The sequence below is a fragment of the Pan paniscus genome, chromosome 3 (genome assembly GCF_029289425.2).
Source record: "Pan paniscus chromosome 3, NHGRI_mPanPan1-v2.0_pri, whole genome shotgun sequence".
Lineage (NCBI taxonomy): Eukaryota > Metazoa > Chordata > Mammalia > Primates > Hominidae > Pan > Pan paniscus.
The window spans coordinates 153,922,747-153,931,798 of record NC_073252.2 but is presented as its reverse complement, the minus strand read 5'-3'; the positions used below and the strand labels follow the sequence as shown (position 1 = coordinate 153,931,798).

General features: G+C 37.7%; 1 pseudogene; it reads right to left on the bottom strand.

The window, feature by feature from the left end:
- Positions 1–284: 284 nt before the first annotated feature.
- LOC100989279 (ferritin heavy chain-like) lies at positions 285–1,768 on the bottom strand (annotated as a pseudogene).
- Between the last annotated feature and the right edge of the window lie 7,284 nt (positions 1,769–9,052).

Sequence of the window (9,052 nt, the reverse complement as noted above, 5' to 3'; positions counted from 1 at the left end):
CTTCAAGCTATTTTGAAATATACAATAGATTACTGTTAACTAAAGTCACCCTACTGTGAAATGGAACATTAGAACTTATTCCTCCTATCTAACTGTAACTCCTTACCCATTTCCCAACGTCTCCACTATCCCCCTACCCTTCCCATTCTCTGGTAGCCACAATTCTACTCTCTACTCCTATTGGATCAATGTTTGTAGATTTCACATATGAGTAAGATTGTGCCATATTTGTCTTTCTGTGACTGGCTTCTTTCACTTAAAATAATGTTCTCTAGGCTCATCCATGTTGCCAGAAATGACGGGATTTCATGCTTTATTATGGCTGAATTGTATTTAATTGTGTAAATATTTTATATTTTCTTTATCTATTCATCTGTTGATAGGCACTTAAGGTTGATTCCATATCTTGGCTGATATAAATAGTGCTTCAACTAACATAGGAGTACAGATGTCTCTTTGACATACTGATTTCATTTCCTTTAGATATGTACCCACTAGTTGGGGTGTCTGAATCATATAGTAGTTGTATTTGTAATTTTTTGAGAAACCTCACACTGTTGTCCATAATGGCTGAATTAATTTACATTCCTACCAACAGTATATACGTTCCTTTTTCTCTGCATCCTCACCAGTATTTGTCATTTTTTGCCTTTTTGATAGTAGTCATTCTAACTGGGATGAGATGATATCTCATGGCGGTTTTGATTTGCATTCCCCAAATAATCGGTAATGTTGAGGATTTTTTTATATATACTTCTTTGCCATTTGTATGGTTTTTTTTTTTTTGAGAAATGTCTATTCAAATCTTTTGCCCATTTTTTTCTTTTGGGGGGATGGTACCAAATTTTTTTTTATTTGAAGGAATGAAACTGATCAAAGAACTTAAGTGGATGTTTTGGTACAACTTACAAAAAAAGGTAAAGGAAACCCCAGCATGCATGCACTGCCTTGGTGACCAGGGAGGTTACCCCATGGCTATGGGGAAATTAGCCTAAGGCTTAGCTCTTATTGTCACTGTCTCCCAGGGTGTGCTTGTCAAATACATATTCTGCCAAGCCAGATTTGGGTGCTCCAGTCTTGTGCAAGTTGGTCACTGTGGTCATCCAATTATTTGATGGATTTCACCTGCTCCTTCGGGTGAAAATCCATCCAGGGCACATTTGTCTCCATTAAGTCACACAAGTGGAGGTCATTTTTGTCAGTGGCCAGTTTGTACAGTTCCAGTAGTGACTAATTCACGTTTTTCTCCAAATGTCATGCACCCTCCATCTCATTCAGCCAGCTCTCCCAGTCATCACAGTCTGGTTTCTTGATATCTTGAAGGAAGATTGGCCACCTCGTTGGTTCTGCAGCTTCATCAGTTCCCTTGGCATGTGCCCTCTCCTCATGAGATTGGTGAAGAAAGTATTTGGCAAAGTTATTCTAAGCCACATCATCGCGGTCAAAGTAGTAAGACATGGACAAGTAGACTTGGAGGTGTAGAGTTCCAGGTTGATCTGGCGGTTGATGGCAGCCTCTGAGTCCTGGTGGTAGTTCTGGCACCTGTGAGAACGCCGATCCTCATGGCAGGGCTAAGGAGAGGCCGAGGCCACAGAGGCTGCGTAGCGCTGGAGCCGGCGGGGGCCTTGGGGCGGTCCCACGGCGCGGTGAGGAGGTGCTGGAAGGCTGGCTGTGAGCCACAGGCCAGGGTGAAGGACAAGCCCCAGTTCCTCCAAGGACTGTTGAAGCAGGAAACCGCGGAGACTCTACGTGAAGAGCGTCTCCTCATTTTTCAATGAATTTTGTTTTCTTAGCTATTGATTTGTTCTAGTTCCTTATATATTCTGAATATTAATCCCTTGTTGGATGGATCATTTGCAAATACTTTTTCCCATTCTGTAGGTTTTCTCTTCACTCTGGTGATTGTTTCTCTTGTGTGCAGCTTTTTAGTTTGATGTAATCCTATTTGTCTATTTTTGCTTTTGTTGCCTGTGCTTTTGAGGTCTTATCCAAAAAATCCTTGTCCACGCCAGTGTTATAAAGCATTTCCCCTCTTTCCTTCTAGTAGTTTTATAGTTCTGGATCTTACATTTAAGTCTTCAATCCATTTAAGTTGATTTTTGTATGTGGTGTGAAATGGGGGTTTAGTTTCATCATTCTGCATGTGAATGTCCAGTTTATCCAGTACCATTTATTGAAGAGACTGTCCCTTCCCCAATGTGTGTTCTTGGGACATTTGTGAAAATTAATTGGATGTAAATCTGTGAATTTGTTTCTGGTTCTGTATTCTATTTCATTGGTCTATGAGTTTGTTTTTATGCCGGTCCATGATATTTTGGTTACTGTAGCTTTGTAGTATATTTTGAACTCAGGTAGTGTGATGCCTCTAGCTTTGTTCTTTTTGCTAAAGATTGCTTTGGTTATTCAGGGTCTTTTTAGGTTCCATACAAATTTTAGGATTTTTTTCTATATCTACGAAGAATGTCATTGATATTTTGATTAGTATTATATTGAATTTGTAGATCTCTTTGGGTAGTTTCATCATTTTAACAATATATTCCAATACATGAACATGGAATATCTTCCCATTTAATTGTGTCCTTTTCAATTTCTTTCATCAACTTTTTATAATTTTTATTGTAAATTGATTTCACTTCATTGATTAAATATATTCCTAGATAGTATTTTTGTAGCTATTGTAAATGGGATTGCTTTCTTGATCTCTTTTTGAGATAGTTCACTATAGGCATCTAGAAACACTTCCTGTATTTGTATGTTGATTTCATATACTGCAACTTTACTGAATTGGTTCATTAGTTCTAAAAGTTTTTTGACAGCACTTGTAGATTACATTGTCTGCAAACAGGGACAATTTGAACTCCTCCTTCACAATTTGGATGGCCTTTCTTTCTTTCTTTTGTCCAGTTGCTCTGGCTGGGACTTCCAGTGATATGTTAAATAAAAGTGGTGAAAGTAGGCATCTTTATCTTGTTCCACATCTCAAAGGAAAACTTTCAATTTTCTCCCATTCAATAAGATGTTAACTGTTACCTATAGCCTTTACTGTGTGGAGGTTCTTTCCTTCTATCCCTAGTTTGTTAAAAGCTTTTATCAGGAAGGAATACTGAATTTTATCAAATGCATTCTTTGCATCTATTGAGATGATCATTTGGTTTTTGTCCTTCATTTTGTTAATGTGATGTAAGGTGTTTATTGATTTGCCTGTGTTAAACCATTCTTGCATCCGTGAGATGAATCCCACTTGATCATGGTGAATGATCTTTTTTAATGATCAAAAGATCAGTTTACTAGTTTTTTTGCTAGAGTCAATTTACTAGTATTTTGTTAAGGATTTTGCATCTACCTTTATGTAGGAATAAATTTAATTGATGAAGTGAAATGTATTTACAATAAAAATTATAAAACATTGATGAAAGAAATGGAAAAGGACACAGTTAAATGGGAAGGTAGTCTATATTCATGTATCGAAATACATTGTTAAAAAGATGATACTACCCAATGTCAAAGATATTGGTTTATAGTTTTCTTTTTGTGTTGTTTTCTTGTCTAATTTTGGTATCAGGGTAGATTCTTTACTTAACTCATTCTTTACTTAACTCAGGGTAGAAGGAGTTTGGAAGAATTCCCTCCACTTCAATTTTTTGGAATTGTTTAAGAAGGCATGGTATTAGTTCTTTAAATGATTGGTAGAATTTAGCAGTGAAGTCATCACTGGGCTTTTCTTTGATGGGAGGCATTTTTATTATTGAGTCAATCTCGTTACTTATTATTGGTCTGCTCAGGTTTTCTATTTCTTCATGATTCAATCTTAGCAGGTTGTATGTGTTCAGGAATTTGTCTATTTCTTCTAGGTTTTCCAATTTGCTGGTGTATAATCATTTGTAAGAGTCTCTAATGATTCTTTATTTTTCTGTGGTAGCAGCTGTAATAAATCAAGAGATTCAAAAGCCCAGGAAAGCAAACAAGAGACCACAAATTGTAACCAAGTCAAGAAATTTTAACAAGATGCAATAATCTCATCACATAAATGAGTTTTTAAGACCAAGTTTTAGGAGAGAAAAATTTAAATACTCTTATTCAGTTTAAAAATATGAAAATTTCAATACAGAAGAGTGACAAAATAAAATATTGTTCTATTTCTAGCAATTTGGTCAGGTTAAGTCTGAATGATAGCTTTAGTACAGTATTTTTCTAGAAACAATTCTCACCCAGCCCCTATTTTCTCAGATGATTACAACTTCTTACAAATCTCACCACCACCTAATCCCCATCTAATTTACATATAGAAAAAAATGTTAACATTATTTTATTATATTGTTCTACTGTTTTAAAAACCTGGGTACCTCTTTATACTCTTGTGAGGATCAGCAATCTGTGAACCATGTGTGCAAAGGTGTTATGAGACACTATTTTAAATGGTAGAATGAAGGCTTTCTCTGGACAATATTATGAAGTTCCCAGAGGTTATATCTTCATTCTGTTACTCCTTTTCCCACAGTGTTCATTTTTTCTCTTCCGGATTATTTTTCTATCGCTCCAAGTGATTTTGAAGCAGCAATAATGAACCCTTATTTCAGCTTTGCCTTTCTCTTATCTACTCTGCAGTGGGACTATGGCACTATGACCCTCAACAGTCAAGCGGAGTAGGGTAGACTCACTACAAAAAAATGGTCATCTGCAGGTTCTTTTTAATTCCTTGATTTCCTAGATCGAACAGTTTAGGGCATCACTTTGTGAGGAGGTTAGGGAGAAAAGACAGGGGAGATGGTGCTTGACTATTCTACAAGAAGTCCTGAAGAATATAAATCAACCATTTTTAAGAAATTTATTATTTTTACTCCAAAAGTAATACAATATTCATCTTAACAAAAGTTGGCAGTGCAAGATCATGGGATTCCTAGAGACAAAGCCATTGAAGGATCTCAAGGCTATAAGGGATACAGTCAGATTAGTTTTTTTAATTCTCTCTAGGTCTATGAAGAATTCGAGTCAACAAAGACTGGTGAATGACTACATGATATTTAAATAGAATTTAAAATACTGGATTAATTTAATGACTAAGGTCAATTAGATATATTTTCTAAATAACAATACTGTCCACAATAAACTATTTCTTATTCTAGCCAACTGAGTCATTGAGTACATAGAGAAGAGAAGAAGAATCTTGACTCAGGAAATATGAGAAATATTTAAAATAAAAATTTTGGTCTAATTTCCAAAAAGAAAACCAAAAACAACAAAAAAAACACCCTTTGAATGCCTTTCTGAATGATAATCTGAGTATTGAAATAGTAAAAATCAGCTGAGTTCCTAAGTGGTGTAAAATGCCAGTTTTTAAAATAATCATTCTCTATGCACACACACACAAAGCAAATTGCATTTATCATCTAATATGCTAATTTGTTTACATCTAATCTCTCTTATTTTCTGACATTGCTTTTTCAGAGCTCTCATTCCTTTTGTATAGATTTGGGTTGTGTGTGTGCGTGTGTGTCTGTGTGTGTGTGTGTATGTACTACTGATCTTATTTCTGTTCCATGTTACTATGTCCAGAGTTGATTCCTTCCGCTGGGTTCATGGTCTCGCTGACTTCAAGAATGGAGCCGCAGACCTTCAGGTGAGTGTTACAGGTCTTAAAGATGGCATGGACCCAAAGAGTGAGCAGCAGCAAGATTTATCGTGAAGAGCGAATGAACAAAGCTTCCACAGCGTGGAAGGGGACCCGAGCAGGTTGCTGCTGCAGGCTGGGGTGGCTAGCTTTTATTCCCTTATTTGTGCCGCCCCCCCCCCCGCCATGTTCCGTTTCTGACCTATCAGAATGCCCTTTTTTCAATCCTCCCTACAATTGGCTACTTTTACGATCCTGCCGATTAGTGCGTTTTACAGAGCGCTGATTGGTGCATTTTACAATCCTCTTGCTAGCTACAGCGCACTGACTGGTTTTTACAGACCACTGATTGGTGCATTTTACAATCCTCTTGCTAGCTACAGAGTGCTGATTGGTGCACTTTTACAGAGCACTGATGGGCGCATTTTACAATCCTCTTGCTAGCTACAGAGTGCTGATTGGCGCATTTTACAATCCTCTTGTAAGACAGAAAAGTTCTCCAAGTCCCCCCACTCAACTCAGGAAGTCCAGCTGGCTTTGCCTCTCATTTGTTTGGCTAGTTTTGGTTTTCAATTCATGTTTAAGAATGGACTTCTGGGTCATTATACCTAGTTAGCCGTGTGAATTTCCTTCTTTGACCCTTCAAGAGCTTATATTGTCTGAAAGCTCCATGTTTTGTTCAGCAGCTTCCTACCTGCGATAAACAGGTGGTAGGCAAACCTGCTTTTGGAAAAGTTCCATCAAAATGCTACATTTATCCCTTAAGTTCTAGTGTCTCCTCTAGAAGCAATAGTTTTTTCCAGTGAAGTCGCCTTTTATTCCTTTTAAAGAAAACATTTCTAGAATTTGCTTGTTGCGGGGGTAAATGCCTGATGTCCTACACGCTATGGGTTTGGGGCTGCAGCAGTGCCAGGCAGCCTGTCTCATCCCCATGTAATTCGCATATAGAAAAATCTTCTATTGGCATTATTTTATCATATCCATTGTTTTAAAAGCCATGATGCCTCTTTATATTATACTTTAAGTATCAGCAATCTGTGTGGCAGGTATGCAAAGATGCCATAAAAGATTATTCTAGGCCGGGCGTGGTGGGTCACACCTGTAAACCCAGCACTTTGGGAGGCCGAGGCTGGCAGATCACACAATCAGGAGTTTAAGACCAGCCTGACCAACATGGTGAAACCCCGTCTCTACCAAAAACACAAAAATTATCAGGGTATGGTGGCCCACGACTGTAATCCCAGCTACTCTGGAGGCTGAGGCAAAAGAATCACTTGAACCCAGGAGGTGGAAGTTGCAGTGAGCCGAGATTGAGCCGCTACACTCCAGCCTGGATGACAGAGTGAAACTCTGTCTAAAAAAAAAAAAATTATTTTAAATAGCAAAATGAAAGTTTTCTCAGAACAATATTATGAAGTTTTATCAATCATCTCTCTATCTTTTGGAAATTTGTTAAATTATCGTATCATCCCCAATCTCTAAATTCCATTTCTTTTATGCTTGTGTGATTTATTCTTTTAATGTCACTTTATTGGGGCACTAGGAGTAAGTGGAAACCAATGCCCAATAATGCTGAATAATGACTACTCGTATTTATATTTACATTTACAAGTGTTACTATTTTTAGAAAAATGAGTTGAGAACACAAGTTTTCATTAAGTTGCTGTAATGCCATTTCTTTTACCAAGAAACATAATTAGAGTAAATATACTTTCTCACCATACAAGAGTCAATGTAAAATAGCTTCGAATTCACAGAAAACTTCATTTGAACTGTAGCCCAACTACAAACTCACATATGTCTTTTGGGAAGATGTATAATCTCTCTGAAGCAATGCCTATTTCATGGGTATATACATGTATTTAAAAAAACTTGAAGTATGTGTGATATACAGAAATGTCTGGAATAGAATAATAAGAGCTCAATAAATATTGATATAGACATACATGTAAGTATAGATGTTGATATACAGATATAGGCATAAATATAGATGATATAGATACAGATATATGTAGATATATACAGATGTACATTATAGATATAGACATATAGATATAGGTATATATGGATTATATATATGCATCTATATACACATGTCTACACACAAAAACACACTACATCCACACACACACATACACACACACACTGACTGCTAAATGCTTAGGACTACACTAGATCCTGAGGATGGAATAGAGAGAAAGATAGACGTGGTTCTTGTTTTCCAAAATCTTTCAGGTAATTAAACAAGCAATTTCAACGAAGTGTAGTAGCGATATAGGAGAAGTGGAAGTTTGTTTTAAAATATTGTGATTGTATGTGGGTGAAAAGTTTTCCAAAAACATTTCCAGAAAATTCTTCCAATGCTTCTCAGCCATTCGAAAGACCTCAGACTGCCTATTTGTGGGCTGTAATACCCCATGGGGCTCATCAATTCATCAGCGTCAGACTGAATTATTTATTAGATTAGAGACCTACAAAGAGAACACCCAGTGTGAGTCAGGGGGCGCTGTTGCTAACTCCAGGGTTGCCTGCTGGCTCTTTGAGGCTTTGCTGAACCCGCGCCCCGGTGTGGGAGGCCCAAGACAAAGGATACAGACGAGGGGGATATTCAAACACCACAGTTCAATTCTCTTTTAAGAGCCACAGTGTTGTTTTCTTCCTGCCTCAGGGTCAATCTGTAATGATGTTTCCTTCTACCACAGAGAATGTGGTGCTAAATCAAGAAATTTAAGCAAAAGGAAACTGGAGCAGCTTCTCCTGTCTTTCCCATTGAATCTACCCTGAGGCATGAACAGGAGTCTCTCTCTCTCTGTCCTTCTTCCTTTCTCAGTGTTCCCTTTTGACACGTGTGCCCCCATCCCAGACTACGTCTCACTCTGACACTAGGACTTAGAATCCCTTCCTGAGAGATTGCACTGAATAAAAAATCCTCTGCATGTTAAGCCAGTACAGAGAGCAGCTGGAGAAAAATCAATATAGTTAAAATGGAATCGGGAATTTAAATGATTCAGAAACGATACATTTTAAAACAGCATCAAAATAAGCACATTTCTGGGATTGAAAATAGGGTGACTGACTGTTGGATTAAATATTAAATAATGAAACTAAATAAATATAGCACCTGCTTTTTAAAAAACATGCAGCATATGGCCGGGCATTGTGGCTCACGCCTGTAATCCCAACACTTTGGGAAGCTGAGGTGGGTGGATCACTTTATGTCAGGAGTTTGAGACCAGCCTGGCCAACATAGTGAAACCCCGTCTCTACTAAAAAAGAAAAATACAAAATTAGCCAGGCATGGTGGCATACACCTGTAATCCCAGCTACTCGGGAAGCTGAGGCAGGAGAAACTCTTGAACTCAGAAGGAGGAGGTTGAGGTGAACTAAGACTATGCCCACTGCTCTCCAGCCTGGGCAACAGAGTGAGACTTCGTCTCCAAAAGA